Source organism: Geotrypetes seraphini, chromosome 15, assembly GCF_902459505.1.
Source record: "Geotrypetes seraphini chromosome 15, aGeoSer1.1, whole genome shotgun sequence".
NCBI classification, from domain to species: Eukaryota; Metazoa; Chordata; class Amphibia; order Gymnophiona; family Dermophiidae; genus Geotrypetes; species Geotrypetes seraphini.
The window spans coordinates 61,774,572-61,799,124 of NC_047098.1; the positions used below are offsets into that span (position 1 = coordinate 61,774,572).

Here is a 24,553-nt window from a genome sequence, read left to right on the forward strand (position 1 = left end):
AGGGCATGGAAAACCTTTCATATGCTGAGAGGCTGGAGAGGCTATTAAGATCTTGGGTGTTATATTAGATCAACGTAGTATAAGATATATTAGATCAATGCAGTATAAGAACTTACTTTGACATTGCATCATTTAAATTCCTAGTACAATCTTTGGTGTTGAACAAACTGGACCACTGTAACATAGTATATTTAGCAGGCCCACAAAAGAATTTATCTAGGCTGCGCATAGTCCAGAATGCTGCGGTCCGCCTGATTTATGGTCTGAAAAAGTTTAACCATGTGAGTCCCTATTATCGAGAGCTTCATTGGCTTCCCGTGGAGACTCGTGTCAAATTTAAATTTGGTTGTCTCTGTTACAAAGTTCTCTTGGCATGGCACCTACCTACTTATCCGAATTATTTTCCTTTGTTCAGTCTAAGTGTTTGCGTAGTTCATACAGTCTTTTTAATTTCCCATTAATCAAAGGCTGTCGTTATAAAAAATACCATCAACGTCTGCGGCTCTTTGGGATAGGGGACTGAAACCTGTTATTTAGCTCTCTGTCTTACAGTCATTTTCGAAAGCAATTGAAGACACATTTATTTATTAATTAATCAAATTTTTCTAGTTTGTATTATTTCTTTAATATTTTTCAACCATATTGAACTTACCGGTTATGCGGTATAGAAATAACTTATTATGTTATGTTAAAATGGAAACCAGAGCCCAGAAGCCTAATTTTTTCCATGCAGTGTCCTGTTCTTCTCGCTGCTATCTAGTAAAACCGCAGAACCTGATCACTAGGAATCATCACTAGGGATAAGTTTGCTATATAAGGAAGACATTATTAGTAATCAGGTGATACTATTTGGCAAAGTGGTGCTAGAGGTTCAAATTGATCATCTCCCAACCATGAAGGCGGTAGGGAGAGGTGAGCAGGAGGATCCAAGGCCCACTAGTCCTCCAGGGACATCTGATGAATGTCACCTTACATGACATTTGCTCCCATGCTAGAATCCTTATTCCTGCCCCAAGTAAATTAAAATGGTTTTTATTCAAAGAAGCTTTTAATCTTTCTTAATCATTAGTCATACCTGATAATGACTTTTTTTAGACTTACACTTCTATTCCCAAACCATATTGTTTTTCCCTTATATGTTGCTCCTGTCCTATAATCAGTTGTATTTCTTCTCCCTTACCTCTCGGATCATGTTAGTTGTGTCTTTAGTTAATAATATATTTATGAATTATTTTAATTCCCTTTTAATTCTATGTATATCGCTTAGGATTTGGATAGGCAATTGATCAAATGTTTATAAAAACTTGAAACTTGTCAGAGTAAATATTCAATGCTATATTTAAAAAACAGAGGCTAAAATGTAGAAATTAGTCTTTTGTATGCCCACTGTGGTACCCTTCAGTATGGTGGTTTTATTGCTGATATTTCTGTGCTGAAAATTTACTAAGTCATGTGTAAGATTAGCAGGAAGTAGACCGCAGTGCAGCTTACTACACCGACCCCTGAAAGTAAGAACAGCTTGCTTGCCTGGAAACCATTCCCCGGTGATTTTGACACTCTTAAAGTGGTCATGTATGCCAGAATGTAGGTAGTATGATAGGAGCTGGGAAGCATTGGGACACATAAGTAATTGACTGACACGGAGACAGAATTTGTTCCCGTCCCCACAGTTAACCACGGGAAACCATCCCCGTGTCATTCTTTGAGAGAGGGAAGAATCAGAGCATGATTGGGCACAGCCACTGACCCTCAAGACTCATTTTGAAGGTTGCTGATGTAGAAGGACAAAGTCTGAGATAACTAAAGAATGACACGGGATGGTTTCTCACAGTTATCCATGGGGACAAATTCTGTCCCCGTGTCATTAAGGGAGTAAAAGGTCTATTTCTGTTGCTGTTCTTGCTCCCTGCATTTGGCCTAATAGCAAGGGTATGCAATCAATTTCCCTCCAAAGTGATGGAAACTAAGCTAGCACAAAAAAAAGTCTGTTATAGTTTGATAAGCCTGCTGTTCCTCCTCGGGGAAAACATATTGATTCGTTTTCCTGAGAAAATTGCTCAGAAACTGAGTAATGCAGGCATAGTTAACCGATTGGCTTAAGCCTGCTGTACCATCGCAATGAAATGCTGTGGCCTCAGAGCTGTCAGGAACTTGCCCGTAGTACTAAAAGTGACCGTTGATGACCTTTGGGTGCACTGGCATGGTAAGCTTTCTCCAAGTGATAGGATGTAGCTTGTGGTATAAGCGGAGTATAATCTCCCTGTTGAACCTAAACCTGTGTATGCATTGCCTGAGACAGATCTAGGAACTGTGCCCTGTGCCAGTATACCCTCTGCAATAAATTTCTTCATCTGAGCTGAGCGTACAGGAACCTCCAGTGCAAACTATTCAGTCTCAAAAGGGTACCCACCATAATGCAGCCACACAGAGAAAGACTGACAGACACACCCACATACTGTCATTCTCAGAAGTGGATGGGCCATTTGGCCTTTATCTGCCATCATGTTTCTATTATGGTGCCAAAGAGATGAGAAAGCTATAGAAATGATGATACTACGTAACAAATTTTTATTTAATTTTTGTTCCTGAATGATAAATGTTCTCTCTCAATTGCTTATGCCACAAAAGTATAGATAATGGCTATTATTCCCCTCATACTTTGCTTTTGTGACCAAGATATTGATACTTTGAAACTACCTTTGAAATTTACCTTGAAATTTACTCACAAGCTGCACTCCTCGAATGCCTGGCCCACTCCTCGAATGCCTGGCCCACATCGGCATCTCAGACCAGGTCCTTAACTGGTTTCAGGGATTCCTAAGAAATAGATCCTACAAAGTATGCAAGAACAACTCTCTCTCTTACAGCTGGGACAACACCTGCGGGGTCCCGCAGGGCTCCCCCTTATCCCCCACCCTTTTCAACATCTACCTGGCCTCCCTAGGCAACCTTCTCCATAACCTCAAGCTCAAATTCTTCATTTATGCAGATGACATCACAATTTCCATCCCACTCACTAACTTTTCACATGAAATACTCGACCACACAACAAACATTCTCAACCAGATCGAACTCTGGATGCTAGCATTCAGACTGAAACTAAACCCTGATAAATCTAAATTCTTCCTAGCCACCCCCAAAGACAAAATCAAAGAAACTACAATTCAACTGAAAGGAATGACCTTCCCCCTCGAACCAACCTTAAAAATCCTGGGAGTCACGTTGGACAAAAATCTTTCCTTAGAAAATCACACCGACCTCGTCATCAGGAAAAGCTTCTCTGCACTTTGGAAACTTCGCACCATAAAAAAATACTTCAACGACACTTCCTTCCGCCTTCTTGTACAATCCTCCATCCTCAGTATTCTTGATTATTGCAACATCATATACCTTAACGCCACGAAGAAAACAACCAGGAGACTAAAAATAATCCAGAATACCGCCGTGCGCCTCATCTTTGGCCTAAAGAAATGGGAACATATCACCCCATTCTACCACCAACTCCACTGGCTGCCTTTCGAGTCTAGAGTCCTTTACAAATTCGCATGCTTCTGTTACAGGGCGGTAAATGGTTCCTCACCAAGTTACATCAATCCTCACTTCAACCTCTACCGCACCAAAAACAAATCCCGTCGTATTCAGCTGTTCGCCTTCCCCTCACCCAAACTCTGTCACTTCAAAAGATTCCTTGACAGAACTTTCGCCTTCCAAGCAGCCAAGCTGAACCCATGGCTTGCACAAATGATACTAGAGGCCCCCACTTACCTCGGTTTCAGAAAATCACTTAAAACTTACCTATTCCGCAAACAAGACCCGAACGGTACCCCCCCCTGACAATATCTCCCCCCCTCCCTAATCGGGCCCCCTCATGAGGCCTTCCCCCGTTTTTCCCCTCTTCCCGCATCCTCTATCTAGTTCAAATAAAGCCGATAAACAATTGAAACTATGTTACTCTGTAATTCTAATAACAAATCTGTAATTCTAATAACAAATCTATAATTCTGACAAATAATTGTAAATCTGCCTGTCTATGCAGACCCTAATGTAATTCAATGTAAACCGCCTTGAACTCGAATGGGTATGGCGGTATATAAAAATAAACTATTATTATTATTATTATTATTATTTTTTGGTCCATAGTAATTTCTGGATTGTGTGGGCCTGCTGCTCAAATTTTGGTCATGGGCCCCTTAGAGTATTAGTAAAAGGGCCCCTTAAAGTAACTTCAAGAACTTTCTAGAAAAGTATGGTAGTATAGAGATCTTAAGCCCAACAGTTCAGTTCAGGTCCAACTGCCTAAGTGATAACATATCTGTATTGTTTTAGATGACATCCAGAGACTGCAAACATCTGGCAGATGCATTTTGCTATATATGCAGCCAATTTATCAAGACAGGAGGGAAAATGTACTCTACAGAAGCATCTGCTAAGATGTCTGATGCCTACAAGGCATATTTTGGTTCATTTTATTCGATTGGCTTCAACTCGTAATTCTGCTTTTTTTGCATCTGTTCCTAATCTATGGAATTCTCTTCCGACTGAGATTCGTTCTGAACTTTCTTAGCCATAATTTAGGTCATTTGTGAAGACATATCTTTTTTGGTTTAGCTTTCCCTTGAAATTATTGAGGGTGGAGTCCATTCTGAGACAACTATTTAAACTTTAATTTTATTTGCTTTTCTTTGTTTTTAATGACATTCTTTTCCTCTTAATATTTGTAAACTGTGCTGATGCTAAAATGAAGTACAGTGAAAAACAAACACAAAAAAATTACAAAATTATATAGTATTATGAATGAAAAAAATGAAATACAGTAAAACCTTGGTTTGCGAGCATAATTCGTTCCAGAAGCATGCTTGTAATCCAAAGCACTCGCATATCAAAGCAAATTTTCCCAGAGGAAATAATGGAAACTCAGACAATTTGTTCCACAACCCAAAAACTTTAATACAAAATACAATTGCAAGACTCGTATTGCAAGACTTCGCTCGTTTAGAACAGTCACTACACTCCCGCAGCGTCAGAGAGAGAAGAACCATTGGCTCAGTACTGTATGTACTCGTATTGCAAGACTTTGCTTGTTTAGAACAGTCGCTACACTCTTGCAGCATCAGAGAGAGAAGAACCATCGGCCCAATTGTGATGACATGACGCGTGTATACTGTATGTACTTGTATTCCAAGACTTTGCTTGTATATCAAGTTAAAATTTAATCAAATGTTTTGCTTGTCTTGCAAAACACTTGCAAACCAAGTTACTTGCAATCCAAGGTTTTACTGTATTATAAAAACGAACCTATAAGAAAGCATATGAATTATATTGGAGAAAAAATTATCACATCGATATATGGTTCAGATGAGTTGTCTTCTGAAAATGCAAAACACCTTTTTCTTTATATTGAATTTTCAGATGACAACTCATCAAAACCATATATTCAGCTGAGTATACAGTGTATATTGATGTATGAGAGATTAAGGACCCCCTACAATACTGAATCATGTTGAGTGTATATAGAGCTTGGTAAGGAATATGCATAATAAGTAATCATTGACTTCATACCCTGCATGTGCTATACACCACTCAAGAAATCAAACAAGGGCCTAGATTCACTAAATCTCCAAACCATGTGCGATTCGTTTCTGTTTGCATGCCAGCCGACCAATTTAGTAAAGGCCTCCATGCAAATGGGGACGAGCCAGAGGGAGGAGCCCGAGGCGCCTTAGACAATCAGTGCCTTAGGCCCCTCCCCGTGCATCAGATGATGCACTGGGGTGGGGCCTAATGCTGCTATTGCACAGCGGTGGCCCCGGGGAGCAGGAGCAAGAAGACTTTACTCCTGCTCCCGAAGATCGTCATAGGAGCAGGAGGGTCCGGGCACCCCCTCCTGCTCCCGAAGATGCATATCTCCTTGGTGGAAGGAGCAGGAGGGTCCGGGCACCCTTCCTGCTCCCAACTTTTTCAAAGGTACTGGGGTGGGTGGGCCAGGCCCGACCACCTGGGCTGACCAGGGGTGGGCCAGGGGGTGGGAGGCCTAGGAGCAGGAGGGACTTTTGAGACCAGGCACAAAATCCACAGGTATAATTCCCTGGTGACTTAACACCAAAACACAGAGTTTGGAAAATTATTATTTCAATATTATCCTTAAACTACTATAAACTTTCCTAGGAAAGATGTACAATGGAACTTGTTTCTATAGAGAACCCAAGATGCAGAATCTTTGCGGAGGCTCTCTACTGTGTGGTTCCTGAATCATGCGTAAGGCTGTAATATTTTCAAGAAACATTTTGTAATGTTTGGGAAGTATTATGAAGCCACATGGAGTGGGAGCCTAATTTGCCTGGTGTGTATACGCTCATCAAAGTTCTGTTACATTTCCTCCAGTGCGATTATACAGAACATTACACAGAATAACTGACCTGAACTGCCAAATTGAAACCTGTGAGATTATGGGTTTAAGCAATATGGATGAATAGGTTTTAACTAATCTGCAGATGTTATGGGAGAGAGAGAGGCAGGCCCAGAGCGTCTAGAACTGTTAAAGTGTTTAACCATGTCATTGTTCATTTTATGCAACTATCAGAAGAAAAATGTAGGTCCTTTAACTGGAGCATGGATCTTATTAGATTAGTTAGGCTTTAAAACACATTTTCTGAAACTACATAGGCTTATGCTGATGGCTGTTCCAATGCTTGTGAGCAGTCTTTCAAGGTGAACTAATAGTTTGTGGCTATTCTTTTAACTCAAATGAAGGATGTAGAGCAGTGGTCCCCAACCCTGTCCTGGAGGACCACCAGCCAGTCAGGTTTTCAGGATAGCCCTAATGAACATGGGGTAGATTTGTATGCCTGTCACCTCTATTATATACAAATATCTCTCATGCATATTCATTAGGGCTATCTCGAAAACCTGACTGGCTGGTTGTCCTCCAGGACACTGATCTAGCCCAACCACCAATCTCTCAAGTGAGAAAATATCAACCATCTCTACCATTTCACTAAATCGCATCCTTACATTACCCACCAAAACACACATTCCTCTGTCCAGCTCCCCACATCTTAGCCCTCCATTAGGCTCTAAGCCTCCTAGTGCCAAAGTCTCCAGCCATTTCCAACGTCTACATACTAGGAGCTCAGCCTATAAGACACCTCTCGGTAATATATTCATGCCCTTACCAAATTTGTTTTGAGAAGGTTGGGATGAATAACACTGACCAAAATGGAAAACCCAATTTAAAAGCAAAAGATGAAATGCAAATTACTGGAAAACAACAGAATATATAGTTGCAATGGTAGAAATAAGCTATTGTATAACAGATGATCAACCTATTTTAATTTCAATCTGCTGTAGTACAGAATATGGCTATTAATATTCATATGGCCGCATGCATGCCTAGTTCACTCACAATTACTACAGTAGTTTCAAATTCACCACATCATGTTTAAAAGGCTGCCCAATTGACATATACAACATACATTAATCAAGTGAGCACTAACAGCCCTCAGTCCTTCCTGAGAATGGTAAACAGCATGTCCTCAAATGACAGTCAGCGATAGAAACATGATGACAGATATAGTCTGCCCATACACAGTAACCATTATCTCTTCCTGTCTCTGAGAGATCCTACATGCCTTTCCCATGCCTTCTTGAATTCAGACACAGTCTGTCTCCACCACTTCTTCCAGGAGACTGTTCCACATATCTACCACCCTTTCTGTAAAAAGGTATTTCCTTAGATTACTGTTTAACCTATCACCTCTTAACTTCATCCTATGCACTTTCATTCCAGAGTTTCCTTTCAAATGAAAGAGACTCGACTCCTGGGTATTTACACCACCCAGGTATTTAAACGTCTATCATATCTCCCCTTTCTCGCCTTTCCTCTAAAGTAAATATATTGAGATCTTATGACGCCTTATGACGAAGACCACACACCATTTTAGTATCCTTCCTCTGGATCAACTTCATCTTTTTAATATTTTTTTAAAGGTGTGGCCTCCAGAATTATACACATTATTCTAAATGAGGTCTCACCAGAGTCTTATACAGGTCATCAATACCTCCTTTTCCTAATGGCCATAGCTTTCCCTATGCAACCTAGCATCTTTCTAGCTTTTGCCGTCATCTTTTCAAGCTGTTGGCCACCTTATGATCATCACATACAATCACACCGAAGTCCCGCTTTTCTGTCATGCACATAAATTCTTCACCCCCTAAACTGCACAGTTCCTTTGGGTTTTTGCAGCTCAAATGCATGACCTTGTATTTCTTAGCATTAAATTTTAGCTGCCAAATTTCAGACCATTCTTCAACCTTCGCTAGGTCTTTCTTCATGTTATGCATAAACCTAACGTTCAGGACCACTAGATATATTGCACTAGAACTGGCAGTGGTAAAAGGAACTTCCTGACATCATGGTGACTCCACAGATACTGTAAGGAAAAAAGGGCATGGTCACTATGTTTTGTGCTGAGCGCTGTTAAAGTGACTAGAACATAAGAACATGCCTTACTGAGTCAGACCAATGGTCCATCAAGCCCAGTAGCCCATTCTCACGGTGGCCAATCAAGGTCACTAGTACCTGGCCATAACCCAAGGAGTAGCAATATTCCATGCTACTGATACAGGGCAAGCATTGGCTTCCCCCATGTCTTTCTCAATAACAAACTATGGACTTTTCCTCGAGGAACTTGTCCAAACCTTTCTTAAAACCAGCTAGGCTATCCGCCCTTACCACATCCTCTGGCAACGCGTTCCAGAGCTTAACTATTCTCTGAGTGAAAAAAAATTCCTCCTATTGGTTTTAAAAGTATTTCCCTGTTACTCTGAGTATCCCCTAGTCTTTGTAATTTTTAACGGAGTGAGAAATTGATCCATTTGTACCCATTCTACTCAACTCAGGATTTTGTAGACTTCAATCATATCTCCCCTCAGCCGTCTCTTTTCCAAGCTAAACAGCCCTAACTGTTTTAGTCTTTCCTCATGAGAGGTGTTCCATCCCCTTTACCATCCTGGTCGCTCTTCTTTGAACCTTTTCTAGTGCCACTATATCTTTCTTGAGATAAGGAGGCCAGAACTGAACACAACACTCCAGATGAGGTCGCACCATGGAGCGATACAGGGGCATTATAATATTTAGTCTTGTTAACCATACCTTTTTTAAAATAATTCCTAGCACTCTGTTTGCTTTTTTGGCCACCGCCAAACATTGGGCGGAAGATTTCATCGTATTGTCTATTATGATACCCAGATCCTTTTCTTGGGCGCTAATCCCCAAGGTGGACCATAGCATCCGGTACCTGTGATTCAGGTTATTCTTTCCAATATGCATCATTTTGCATTTGTTCACATTAAATTTCATCTGCCATTTGGACGCCTAGTCTTCCAATTTCTTAAGGTCTGCCTGTAATTTTTCACAATTAGCATGCGTTTTAACAACTTTGAACAGTTTAGTGTCATCTGCAAATTTAATCACCTGTTGCTGAAATTTAGGATGATAAGAACATAAGAATAGCTATACCTATGGTACTCCTGTGTGTCTAAGTGCTTCAAAAATGAGCCCATAAATCAGTGTATCGTAAACTGTGTGCTTCTGAGATTTTAGGTGTGCTGTGAGACGCTGGGGAGGAGGAGAGGCGCTCTTCTTTGCTGGCACCCCCCAGTTGCGACTCAGGGCCTGTAAATGCTGAGATGTTTGTCCTCCTACACATCTCATATCAACAGTTAAGATATAGTAGTGAGCTGTGGACAGGTAATGCTTATGTTAACACTGCTGTTGATATTCATGGGATTAGAATCCATGTTTGCTTTGTCTAATGCACTTTGACAGATTGCCCTGTATTGCATGTCTTAACCAATAAACTTTGTTATTTTCAGGGAAAAAAGAAGGCTTGAGGATTAGCATGCTGATTTCCCATGAAAGAAATGATACCATGGGCTATCCAATGCCTTCCCAAACTTTTCCTGGTGATTCCATAGCAGTCAGGTTTTCAAGATACAGTAGAGCAGGGGTTCCCAAAACGATGATCGCGATTGACCGATAGATCTCAAAGGCAACATGAGTTGATCGCGAAGCCTATCCCGGGCTCTGTGATAGACTCGCGTTGCCTTCGTCATCTACCAGGTTGATCAGCCTTCCTCTCCCCGACGTCCCCCACCGCCGCCCCAAGCTCTCCCTGCAGAAGCATTCTTCCCGACGCCAATCACTGCCTGGCAGACCCGGAACTTCCTCTCCAACATCAGAATTGACGTTAGAGAGAAAGCTGCTGGCCAGTTGCAGCGTCAGAAAACGAAGAACTCAGCAACGGCAATGTCTGCGGTGGCTTGGGGGCCTGTTCCCAGACAACAGCCCCAGCAGTGGCTTGGGGAGAAAGAAAGGGGAGACAGAAAGACAGGGAGGCAGAACAGGGAGACAGAAAAGACAGGGAGGCAGAAATAAAGAAAGGGGGGCAGGGAGACAGAAAGAAAGACAGAGAGAGAAAGAAAGTAAGAAAGGGGCAGTGACACAGAAAGACAGACAGAGAGAGAAAGAAAGAAAGGGGCAGGGAGACAGAAAGACAGACAGAGAGAAAAAGAAAAAAAGACAGAAAGAAAGGGGAGGGGGCAGGAAGAAAAAGTTGGACTCATGGAAGGACAGAAATATTGGCTGGGAAATGGAATGAGGTCTAGAGGAGACGAAGCATGCAGAAGGCAGAAAGAAGGGAAGAAATATTGGATGCACAGTCAGAAGAAGAAAGTGAAACCAAAGACTCATGAAATCACCAGACAACAAAGGTAGGAAAAATGATTTTATTTTCAATTTAGTGATCAAAATGTGTCCATTTTGAAAATTTATATCTGCTGTCTATATTTTGCACTATGGCCCCCTTAAAACCGCAGTAGTGGATTTTAGTGCAAGGAGTCTATGAGCGTTGAGAGCAGTGCGGGGCATTCAGCGCAGCTCCCTGCGCTAAAAACCACTATTGCGGTTTAGTAAAAAGGGAGGGGTATATTTGTCTATTTTTGTATAGTTGTTACTGAGGTGACATTGCATATTTTAAAGTCATCTGCCTTTACCTCTTTGAAAAAAACTCCAAATATAAATGATAATTAGCATTTTCTCTGCATACAGTGTGCTTTGTGTTTTTTTTAAATTTTATTGTTGGTAGATCATTTTGACTTGGTCATTTTAAAAGTAGATCACAAGCCAAAAAAGTGTGGGCACCCCTGCAGTAGAGTCTCGGTTAACAGGGTCTCAGTTAACCGGGACTCTCACATAACCGGCAAAAAAAAATCACTGGTATAAAAAAAAAAAAAAGTCCCTCGAAGCACCAGTGGCAGCATCCTGAGCGCAAAATCCTCCCTCCCTCAAGCCCCCAAGCAGCTACAAACCCCCCTCCTGCACCAGTGTGGCAGTGGTCCTGAGCGGCAAAGCCCTCCCACCTACCTCCCTCCCTCAAGCTCTGAAGTGGCAGAAGCAGGCAGTGATCCTGAGCCGCAAACTCCCTCGCTCCCTCTTCCTTACCCAAAATGCAGTGATCAACAGCAGGCAGGCTGCTCATGGCCAGCCCCGGCAGGGTCTTTCCTGCTGCGCTTTGGATATGGTGTGACAATAGGATATGGTGTTTGCAAATTGGGAGGGTGGTTTTAATAGGTTTATATGGATGTATGTGTAGTGGTTTATGTCGCTTGTATGTTTTAGGAAAATGTCTATGGAGAGCTGAGCCTTGTTAATCACACCTCCTGAGGACGCCACCCAGCAAAACACAGCTCTGTGTTAGGCTGTTGATTTCTTGATTTGAATAACGCACTGGAAACGACAAGTGGAGGAGGGGATTTGAGCAAGTTGAAAAAAGGAACTGTGGACAGGCAATTTGTGGCCTTTGTTCAAGCATATAAATGACATTTTGAGACTGAGCAATTACCCCTCATCAGGACTAATATTGTCTAACATGAGCAAGATGTTATCTTATGGTATATTTAATATGTTCAGTGCAATATGTGAGGTGTGTGAGTGAAGAGGAATTGTGGTTGAATGTTTAGTAACAAGGCTCTGGGGAAAGTGATTTAATGTATATTGCATATTATTGATAGAAATGAAAACACTAATTGATTGATAAAAAGGGTTGATTAAAATATTTATGAAAATTGATAAAAGTTTGTAAAAAAATAGATTATGTGGTGTGTAGCACATTTAAGTGCAAGCTATTAATTAATTTAGAAGTCCTGAGCAGCAGTGGTTCGGGTAAAGAAGAGAGAGAGGGAGTGAGTGGGTTCGCTGCTCAGGTCCACCGCCTGCTTTTGCCACTTTGGGGCTTGAAGGAGGGAGGGAGGATGGCTTTGTGGCTCAGGACCACTGCCGCGCTAGTGCTTCGGTGTGGGAGGGAGTTGGGGGTGGGGAATTGAGAGTATGCTAGACAAGGTTTCTAACACTCTCAATTAACCAGAAAAACAATTATCCGGTATCCACCAATCCCAGTGGGTGCTGGATAACTCAGATTCTACTGTGTCCATAACGAATAAACATGAGAAGCATTTGCATACAATGGTTCTCCAATATGTACAAAGTTTAAGTTTAATCAAGTTTCAAGTTTAATATTCATTTGATGAATCGCTTATAACAATATCTAAGCGATGTACAATTTAAAAACCATCAGAATGTGGTAATACCTCGAAGTTATGTATTCACCAAGAAGGGAAAGGGATTTGATTATATTGCCTTTCTGGAATTAAAATCAAAGGAGTTTACGAACATACTACATACAGGTACTTATTTTGTACCTGGGCCAATGGAAAGTTGAGTGACTTACCCAGTGCAGTGGGAATTGAACCCAGTTCACTCTTCCACTCCACCAAGACAGGTTTGGAGAGCCCTGGGCTGATCAGTCTTAAACCAGGGTACATAGGGTTCAAGTTATCTACAATGAATATGCATAAGAGAGAGAGATTCCAGTGTACTCAAATGCATCTAATGCATATTCATGGTGAGCATCCTAAAAATATAATTGGCTAGGTGCGTCTCCAAGCATCGGATTACGAAGCACCTCGGGTTGCCAACTGATTCCAGATTTTCAAATCATGCTGTTCCAGACTTGGTTTCACTCCACTGTATGTATGGATCTAAATCAACAGTGATACCCATAGGTGCTAAGATTGAATTGCCTCAAAGAGCGATATTTACTGCCCTTATGACTGAGATTAAAGGCCAAAAAGAGAGATTTTTCAAGAACTCTATTTTGCTTATCTATCTGGGAAGATTTAAGTGCTATGTTGCATTGCAAATGAAAGTAGCAGCACTAAATGATATTTAGGTTTCTGTGGTAACTAAAAAAAGATTGAATTTTATGGTGCTAATTGTAAGCCACTGAGAACAAGGTTTTCAGATTGGCAGGCTATAAATAATTTTAAACAAATAAATAAGTAGATTGGAGGCAAAATGAGGATAGTTTTTAAAGGAATTTGCTTGGTTAAATCAGCAGATACCCAGACAAGTTGTCTGGGATGAAAATTGTCTCCGCTATTAGCTAAACATCTGCACACAAGTTTCACAGCACATAACTGGGGTAAATTCTCAAAATGTTGCTGAAATTTAGAATGATTAGGAACATATGAATAGCCATACCTATGGTATGTATGTAAATAATGTAAACCCATTTAGTTTTAAACAGTATAGAAATTTTTAAAATAAATACTTTGTGTGTCTAAGTGCTTTGAAAATGAGCCCCTAAATCAGTGTATCGCAAACCGTGTGCTCCTGAGATTTCAGGTGTGCTGCGAGACGCTGGAGAGGAGGAGAGGCACTGGCACAGACCGATTGCCTACAGGATGTGCCTCTCGCAATCAGTCAGCGGTGGCGCCTGTCATCTCCGGCCCTCTTCCTTGCTGGCACACTCACTTGCGGCTCAAAGGAATTCTATGAGTGTTGAAGCTTTTGCCACCACAACCCGCGTTAAAAACCCCTAACGCAGCTTGATAAAAGGGAGCCTTTATTGGCCTAGCTGTACAATTCGTGGCCCAACTGTCACCACTGAACAGATAACCTATAGCCAGTGACATACCTAGTGTATGTGATACCTGGAGCCAATTATTTTTTAGTACCTCCCTCTTCTATATAAAAAGGAACCCTTACCCTTTTTTGTAAGGTTACCAGACATTCAGATTTCCCTGGACTTGCCCTCCTTTTCGAGGACATGTCCAGGGGTCCGGACGGCTTTTCAAAACCGGCACTTTGAAAAATCACATTGAGAGGGAGCATCCATGCATGCACAAATGCAACGCGGTGATGTCATCGCGTCACATCCGCGCATGTGCGGATGCCATCTAGGGAATGGGCTGAGGAGGTGGAACAGGGTGTGATGCAGGCAGTAACTGAATTGTACATTTCTTCCTTTTAATTTTATGTAATTCTTAGGTATATAGTCTGTTAACTGTTTAGATGTGTGAGGTGGAAGCTGTTATATTATGTATTCCAGAAGACAGCAAAATACCTACTGTATCAGAACGTAACTTGCATTAAGTTATCAATGAGAAAAGTGTGATATTAATCCAAATCCAAAATCCAGTTCTAAGCATATTGTTAATTAACACAAAATATCATTCATGGCCAACAGAGCAATTTTACCACACCATAAGTAGTAATCTCTGCCCCTCATTCTCCTTTCCATTCAGCATCTGCCCTTTCTCTCTCTATCCCTTCATCCAGTGTTTGCCTTCTTTCTCTGCCCTTCCCTTCCATCAAGCATCTGCCCATTTCTATCCTTTCCATGCAGCATCTAACCTTTCTCTCTACCCCTTCTATCCAGTGTCTGCCCTTGGTATGCCACTGCCCCACCCCATGGTCTGACATCCTTTTCATCTCTCCATCCCTTCTTCCTCTCCCCATGCTCTGACATCTTTCTCTCCTGCCTTCCTTCTTTCCGTTCCAACCCCACCCTATCCCACCGCATGGCATCTGGCATCTCTGTCTCCTTCACATCCATTTTTCTCTCCCCTCCCCCTGTGGTTTGGAATCTCTTTCCTCTGCTTCCCTTCCCTCCCTCCCCCATGGTCTGGCATCTCTCTCTCCCTTCTCTGTCCTAGACTTCCTTCTTTCTTTCTTCCTTCCTCCCTCCCAATTTGGCTGCTTTCTCTTTTATTCCTCCCTCTCCCCAATCAGGTGCAACATTTCTCCCTCCTCTCCCCCAGCTGCCAGTTTCAATTTTCAGGCCACTGGCAGCGTCGGTCAACAAAACATGGTGCCTTTGGCAGCCCCGGAATAGTGTGTTCAGTTGAGGCTGCCGGTGGCCGAGGCTGCCCTTGGCCTGAAGATTGCAGGCTGCAGCATGGAGAAGGGACCAGAGCAGCCCCCTATGAGCTGCGCCCAGGGCGGACCATCAAACCTTGATATACCACTGCCTTTGGCTCTGTCCAGGTTTTGCCTATTACTGCCCTTATAGTCTGAGGAAATATTCAGCATTACTATCTGGTTAATGCATAGAATATCCCACTGGCCACCACTTATTCAGTTAGCAGCCCCTGCTAACCAAGCCTCTAAATATCTACCCCTGTTTATTTAGCCCCATGCTCAACATCACAACTTACTGCTCTTCTTGCTATTATAGGTTTCCCAAAAATATTTACAGCAAGCTCACGAGCTCCATTTATGAGCTGAGCCATACAGTGCATGTAATTATTTATTGATTTATTTGAAATGATTAATTGCTTCTTCTTAACAGGGCTTCTTAACATCTTGGTAGCTGAAATGGTTCAATTTCTTTGCAAATAAGGGGTGTTAGATGGACACAGCCATGCGTGCTATGAGATGCCTCTCGGTGCATAGCAAAACGCACAAGGATATGCAGAAAAATGGCAATTCATCGACTCATTACTATCTGGCTAATCTGCTTTCTGCATCTTTTCAGTTGGATGAAATGGGCATCCTGTGCAAACAGATGCAGGTAGACACTGGCTGGAAGTATTACCAGGGTCTGTCCTGGCAAGGAGGATACTCATATCTTGCACTTACACCATATCTTGTAGGGCTAAACCCTGAACTTGTGGACTGGGGCTGAGCACAGATCAGGGGTCAGGTAACACCGAAGCAACATCCACCAGAAACCTAAGATCAGTTGATAAACAGATTACACTGATCGTTTATGCTTTTGTGCATATATTGACTGTTGCAGTCTAGATTGATTATTGAGGTTGATAATAATGGTCATATGGATACAGAATGTCTACTCCACTCCTATATATTTCTTTGTCGGCCAACAGAGTTCCTTCCCCAGCATTTTCTTCCGTGAATAGAGAACAGAAGTATTTATTCATTATTTCTGACTGTTCCTCATCACTTTCCACATATCAGTCTCTCAATCCCATTTCTAGCCTTCCACTTGAGAAATGCCATCACCTTTCTTTTGAATCTTTTTACAAAGGTGCACTGCTGAGCAGCGTACGCTAAATGCCAAGCCACCCATTTTGTTTCTATGGGTTGCTCTGAATTTAGCATGCGTAGCTCGGCAGCACACCTTTCTAAATGCGCGCCTTTATGTCTCTTTCCATTTGTTCTTCCTCTGCACTTTTGTATTTCTCTCTTCAGTTCTTTGAGTATTCCTTCTGTGTTCTTCTTTCTGCATTTTCTGTACTTCATAAATGCCACCTGTTTTGACTTTATTCCTTCAGACACTTTTTTGATGAGCCATAGGTTTCTGTGTCCTCTTACCAGTGGTGTTGTAAGGGGTGGGTGGGGGGGGGGGGGCCGTCTGCCCCCGGGTGCAGTCTTAGTAGGGGTGCTGGCACCTGTCCTCCTCTCTGCCCCCCCTCCTTCCTGACACCCCCTGCTGCATGCGTGCGCCCTTTCCCTTCACTTCCTTCATACCTCTTTAATTTTCCCTGCAAGAGCAGCATTATAAACTTACAGCCTACATCGGTGTCACCTCTCTCTTTCATCACTTCTCGGCCCCGTTCCTAGGAAGTGACGTCAGAGGGATAGCTGACATGACGTGGACAGCAAATTTGTTATGTCGTTCGTGCCTGGAAAATTAAAAAGGTACGGGGCAAGGAAAGGGGGTGTGCATGTGGCAGGGGAGGTCGGATAGGCACATGGGGCGAGAAGAGGGCAAGGGAGGGGCACCACTGCCCCAGGGGCCACTCACCCTCGCTATGCCATTGCCTCTTACTTTTGTTTATTTTCCTTACATAAAGACCCAATGCCATTTTTATAACTCCTTTCAGCTTGGACCACTGACTTTCCACATCCGAGTATTGTCCATTCACCCCCACTCTCTGGTTGGCAGATAGGAAACAGAGAGTGGGGGTGAATGGACAATACTCGGACTAGAAAAGCGTCACGAGTGGAGTGCCGCAGGGTTCGGTGCTCTTTAACATATTTATAATTGACCTAGAAATTGGCATGACGTGTGAGGTGATTAAATTTGAGGACGATACAAAGTTATTCAGAGTAGTGAGGACACAGAAGGATTGCGAAGACCTACAAAAAGACATAAATACACTCAAGAAATGGGCTGCGAAATGGCAAATGAGGTTCAACTTGGATAAGTGCAAGGTGATGCATGTCGGTAACAAAAATCATATGTACGAATACAGGATGTCCAGGGCTATATTCGGAGAGAGCCCCCAGGAAAGAGACTTGGGAGTACTTGTAGACAAGTCAATGAAACCGTCCGCGCAATGCGCGGCGGTGGCGAAAAGGGCAAACAGAATGCTATGAATGATTAAGAAGGGAATCACAAACAGATCTGAAAAGGTTATCATGCCGTTATACCGGGCCATGGTACGCTCCCACCGGGAATACTGCATCCGATACTGGTCGCCATACATGAAAAAGGACATAGTACTACTCGAAAGAGTTCAGAGAAGAGCAACAAAAATGGCTATTTTTCTTGACCTATTCTGGAAGGATAAACATAAGTGGAATAGTGCATAAATGGAAAGGATCATATACATGGCAGGAGCATGGGTGGTGGTGGGGGGTTTTCCACTTATGCACATAACTTACAAAATACTGAAAGTTAGGCAGGCACCAGCTGCATTGGGGTTGAAAGAAAGAGCACCAATATTTAGGTCCTGGGTGATGTGCGCTAAATATGAATTCTACAACTGCAGTTCCACGCAGAATTGCCATTATAGATTATGAGCTTGAGTCCGCAGTTTCAAATCAAGGACTTGCACCATGCCTATCTGTTGACAGTTACAAGTGAAACTCCTAGTATTCTATAACATCCTTGACAGGTCCCTGATTTGCCCATTCTCCTCCTACATCCATGCTCCCTAGAAGTTTTGCTTGTCAGAATTTGTGCATGCAAGTTCTAGAACAATGACTAAGGGCATTTGCTTGTGTAAATGCAAATTGTTTGCAATTAGCACCACTTTAAGCCAATAATTGACTGTTAACTCCTATTAACTGTTAATTATTATATTAGGTTGTGTGCACAATTGCCCTTATTTTATAATTTGTGTGCACAAATTTGGGGGTTTTGTGCCCGCAATTAGCCAAGTCTTAGGCTTGTGTGACTGCAACATGCAGACAGTGGCGTAGTGAGGGTGAGTGGTGCCCCTCTCCCACCCCCTTGCCGTGCATGCATGCCCCTTCCCCGTACCTTTTAACTTTGATGCAAGCAGCCACAAACTTGCTGCCCACATCAGCTTCGGTGCTCTCTCTGACATCACTTCCCAGGCACAGGTCCCAGAAGTGATGTCAGAGACTGTGCCGAAGCCAACGCAACTTCGTCGCTGTTTGTGCTGAAGTTAAAAAAGTATGGGGAAGGGAAGGGGCAGCAGGGGGAGGAGGGATGCCAGTGCCCTGAGGAAGACTGTGCCTGGGGCGGACCTCCCCCCCTCAACCCCTCTTACTATGCCATTGCATGTAGATCTCAGGTTACACTAGTATTCTATAACAGAATCTTGACACCCAGATGTCTTTATACAATAGGTTCTACATGGAGACACCCATTTATAGAATTGCCCCTTAACTCTAAATTTTATAACCCCATCTTGACAAAATTAGGCTACTTTTTCTTTGGATTACTGACATTTTGAAGATCTGAGCAAACTCTGTGCTTTTGATTTTATGCCACCGCCATTCACAATGACAATCTTGCCTTGTATTTTTTAAGTCTTTTATTGGAAAAGAACACCATTACATTATGATGGCTCAGTTTTTCCATCCTAAGAAAATCCATTTACTTCTTTGATGTGCTTGTAATAGTTGAGTATCTTCAAAAGAATTTGTGGGAGGGAAAAGATGGTGGTGGGAAGAAAGCTATTTCTAGTCAATATGTTTAATTGGCTGGTCTGTCGGGAACTGGGAGGAGAATGAGGTTGTCAAAAGTTGACATAAGATATTGGTGAATGGCCACGAGGCAAGCTGCACCAATGGTGAAATCGACCCTGCATAAGTTATAATGAGTTATTCTAATTGCTAGTTTGGATGTGATGGTTGTATTAAAACATTCATTCCTGTCATGGTCGGAGCATCCAACTGGAATGAGCTTGAAAGAAAATTAAAGTACTGTATCTTCAAGTGCTACTCGAGATGATTGCAAATCTTGAAGCAATTGTAAAAGTGCTCATTAAAGATAATATATTTCTTCTGTTTAGTTATTACTTGAATATGGATTTTAAGATTTAAAAAAAAGGAAAAGAAATGTTATTACTTTGGCAACACGTATAAAATTGTCATGCCAATAAAGTTATCTGAACAATCTGATAATGGTTTTTGGCAAAATTCTTGAGTGGCATAAATGTCTGAAAATTTTGAGATGTGTCTCAGCATTTTTTTCATTTTAATTGAAGAACAAAGTAAGTTTACAAGAATACATTTTTGTATGCCAGAGATATGGTACAAAAATCCTTCCACAAAATAATATACAGGAAAATACAAAGAAACTTATCCAGATTATCTGCCTCTACATTAGACCCCAATTCAAGAGAAAAGGGTTGGAGATCTTAAGAAACTTAGGGGGTCTTTTACTAAGGAGCGCTAGCCGATTTAGCGAACGTTAAATGCTAATGCGCCCAGGTACACTAGATAGAGTTTGAGCCCACCGGAACAGAAAGGTAAATATGATAAAGTACCTGAATGTAAACCACTTAGGATATAAGTGGTATATAAAATAAATAAATAAAAATAAATAATTATATTCTATGGATGAGTTAACATTTCGCATGCGCTAAATTGGCTAGCATGCCTTAGTAAAAGATCCTCTTAGAAAGGAGACTAATAAAAGGAAAAGAAAGACATAACAGGGACTATTCTATAACATGTTACACTCCCATTCATGCATAAATGTTTGGAATAATAGTATTACCCATAGGGAGAGTATGGCACAGTGGTTAAAGCTACAGCCTCAGCACCCTAAGATTGTGGGTTCAAACCCATGCTGCTCCTTTCAATTAATCCCTCCATTGCCCCAGGTACATTAGATAGATTATGAACCTACCATGACAGTGAGGGAAAATTGCTTGAGTACCTGAATAAATTCATGTAAACCATTCTGAGCTCCCCTGGGAGAACAGTATAGAAAACTGAATAAATAAATGCCAAAATTCTGCTCATCTTATTCTGAAAATACATGCTTAATTTACATAGTATACATTTGCAAAGGGGAAGCAGTGGCATAGTAAGGGTGGCAACCCTCTCTGCCCTCCTCCCCACTATGTGCATACCCCCTTCCCTTTTTAACTTCTCCAGTGTGAGCAGCATGCCCATGTTGGTGTCAGCTCACCCTTTGATGTCACTTCCTAGGTGCGGGTTCCATAAGTGACAGAGAGATCGCTGATGCCAATGCAGGCAGCAACTTCACACAAGGGAAGTAAAAAAGGTACAGAGGACGGAAGGGGCACGCACACATAGCAAGGAGAGGAGCAAGGGGTGGAGAGGTGCAGCGCCCTCCTTACTACGCGACTGAGGGGAAGTCACATATGTGTGGAGAATGGTCAGAACTCAGACTTGTATATGTATGAGGAGTGCTGAAAAATTCTTAGACAACCAACTTCCTAAATTCTGAATGTTATTCTTCCAGTGTAGCTGAAAAGACTTATCTTATTTTCATTAAGTGCGGGACTTGCGAGAACAGATGGCAGCCATTCAGGGAGTGACGCAGGGCCAGGCTGGAGCGCAAAAAGCTCACTCCTGCCTTGTACGCCGCTGGCCGCAAGATCTGAGGCAGCCGTCCAGCGAGGGAGGGGCTCAGTGCGGGGCAGGAAAGCACACTCCTGCCGATACATCACTTGACCACCAGGATTTAAAAAGGTGAAAAAAAAGGTACCGAATATGTGACATCACAGTCAGTGATGCATTATTCGCTCCATAAGACGCACAGACATTTCCACCCACTTTTGGGGGAAAAAATTGCATCATATGGAGCGAAAAATACTGTACTTTTCCCCATTTTAATTATTGTACATTACCTAGAAATTTTTGATATGCGATAAATCAAATGTTTTAATAAACTTGAATATTATTTCCCCTCACCCACCAAAGGCCAGAACCCTTTCTTGACTACCCTGAGCAACTCTTCTCCCCACCAAGAAGAGCAAGCAAAAATGCAGAACCCAACTTATTTTTCTTGGTATCTTAGATGTTCCAGAGAAAAAAAGGAAAAATTTTCCTTGTAGTTCAGTTCTAGCTTCTGCCCTAAAAGAAGGGCTTCAGGAAACAGAACTTTAAAAGATTCCATTTTTTTTCATAATGTGATATGGCCAATGGACAAATTCCTAATGAAGGTATAAAAGAGGTATTCAATAATAGTCATTATGAAGCATTCCTTTCATAGGGACCCTTTTACTATAGCCGCGGCAAAACTGGCCTATGGTTTCAGGTTTATTTAAAAATGTGATTGATATACCACCTTATCAAAATTCAAAGTGGTTTTACATAATATAAAAACAAAATATAAAAAGAGCATATGTTAAAAACAAATTACAAATAATGCTACAAACACTAAACGCACTGACAAACATTAACTTACCGATATAGGACGGAAAAGGGCAGAAATAGAATTTGTATAAAAGAAAGAGGGGGGAGAAGGACCAAAACAAAAGGAAGGGGAACAATAAAATAAGTAGTCTAAAATTTTGTAAAATATGCTAAAATGATTAAAAAATGGTAAGGAACAGATTTCCATTAAAAGGACTATTATACACCGAAAGCGTCTTTGAAAAGAAAGACCTTCAAATTACTTTTAAATTTATCAAGGGATATAATTTCTCTTATATAACTTGGTGCTGAATTCCAAATAGTAGGGGCCGTAACAGAAAAAATGCTAGTACGCATAGTGTTAATGTATCTTAAAGAAGGGATGGATAGCAAGTTTTGATTAGAAGGGCGTAATGTATGATGGGGAGTATGGGGGATAAGTAGCCTGTTAATAAAATCACATGGGAAAGACCCATGTAAGGGGTACGTTAAGACCACCTTTGCAGCAGTCAGAAAATAATAATAATAATAATAATTTTATTTCTTATATACCGCCAAAGCCATAGTAGTTCGAGGCGGTTTACAATGAAGAAGGGCTGGACAATCAGCGAAATTGGTACAATGGTACAAACATAGAAAATAGGTGGCAGAGAAAAATGGTACAAACAGAGAAAAATAGAATAATCAGCGAATGGTGGTACAATCGGCGAAGAATGGTACAATCAGCGAGGATAGGTACAATCAGGGTAATAAATGGTACAGGGAAGAAGGTCAAGACAATCTGCGTGAAGGACATGGTGAGAAAGAAGGGGCCAGGGTATGGCATAGGGGTTTAGGGTGTGAATCGGATGAAAAGATTAGTTTTTAGTAGTTTCCTGAAGTTTAAGTAGGAAGAAGTGCTTGAGATGATGTGGGCCAGCCAGTCATTGAGAAAATGACTGGTTTCCCCATTTTCTAAATTAATGTCCATGTGCTAGTTTTCCATTCAACCACATTCAACCTGGCCTTTGGACAAAAATATAATAATTTCACCATGTTAATGCAAATATCACAAAGTTGATACTTCCACTCAACAAAGTCAAACACTTTTTTAACATTCAAAGACATTACACAGAAGGGATCTTTGGACGTCTGTGTAGCCTGCAACGCATGACAAAAACCCCTCTTGTGTTATCCAATATCATGCAGCCCTGAATAAAACCACTTTATGAAGGATGAATGATATGAGTCATCATTGTAGCTGGTCTATCAGCCAAAAGCTTAGGGCTCCTTTTATGAAGGTGCGCTAGGACTTAACGCGCGCAATAGCGCGTGTTAAATTCCCGAGCGCACTAGCCACTACTGCCTCCTTTTCAGCAGGCGGTAGATTTTCGGCTTGCACGGTAATTTTGTGCGTGCGCTAAAAACCCTAGCGCACCTTCGTAAAAGGAGCCCTTAGAGTAAGTCAAAATTTAATAATGATATAGGTCTATTGTTTGTTTTTTTTTTTAAGAAATGGGTCTATACCAGGTTTTTTGAAATACAGTAGTACTATTACTGCCTCTGTAAAGGATCCTGCACTCGTGGAAGAACTAGTAAAAGGTGTATAAAGTTGTATTAATTTCTGGATTAAGAGACTTTGGATAGAGTGGTAACATTTGAGGGTAGACCATCCCCACTCAGAGATTTTCTTTGTTTAAGACTTTTGATGGAAGTTCAAATTCCCTCCCTAGAAACATATCTACTGTATTATGTTTACCAAATAGTGATTTGGAAAGAGTAGGAGTAAGAGTATGGAAAAAGTCTAATATTTGAGAATGATCAGGATTAGTTCCTGGGGTATACAATTGTTCATAAAATAATTTGATTTGCTGAGCAATTTGTGCTGGGTCTGTATAAAGACCAACAAACATTCTAATAGATTTTTTTTTTTTCATTTTTATGCTTTTGTCTTAGACACTTAGCAAGAAGCCTTCCTGCTTGATTAAATTGTTCCCAATATACAGCACTTTCTCTAAAAAGCAGGACTCCAGCCCTTTTCCACAAGATGGAGTTCAATTGCTGCAATTGGATCTTCAAAGGCTGGGATGGAGAAGCATAAAACTGACGCTCCTTATTCATAATATCAGCTTCTAAATGACATCGTTTATGTTTTCTTAATGTGTTTATCTTACAGCTACAAGCAATTATATTCCCCTCATATATATATATATGCCTTAATGGCATCCCAAATTATATGATACCATAATGCTTCTGTCTCATTATTCTGGAAGTAGTCAGTTAGCCAATGCTCCATGTTTTTAAGGAGCTCCATATCATTTAAAAGTGCTGTATCATTAGGAATAGTAAATGTGTTATACCAGCATCACTTATACCAGGGGTGTCCAATGTCGGTCCTCGAGGGCCACAATCCAGTCGGGTTTTCAGGATTTCCCCAATGAATATGCATGAGATCTATTTGCATGCACTGCTTTCAATGCATATTCATTGGGGAAATCCTGAAAACCCGACTGGATTGCGGCCCTCGAGGACCGAGATTGGACACCCCTGACTTATACAAACTTATACAGAGGCTTTCAGATAAGAAAGTAATGCAGCCTCATAGAAGAACCATGTGGTGTATAGTCTAGGCCAGTGGTTCCCAAACCAGGTTTTCAAGATATCCCTAATGAATATGCATGA

At 41.5% G+C, this 24,553-nt stretch overlaps 1 long non-coding RNA gene across 1 annotated transcript in view; it reads right to left on the minus strand.

Annotated features, from left to right (window-relative positions):
- LOC117349402 overlaps window positions 1-24,553 on the minus strand; it is a 38,834-nt gene that overhangs the window by 13,887 nt on the left and 394 nt on the right. The window lies entirely within an intron of this gene.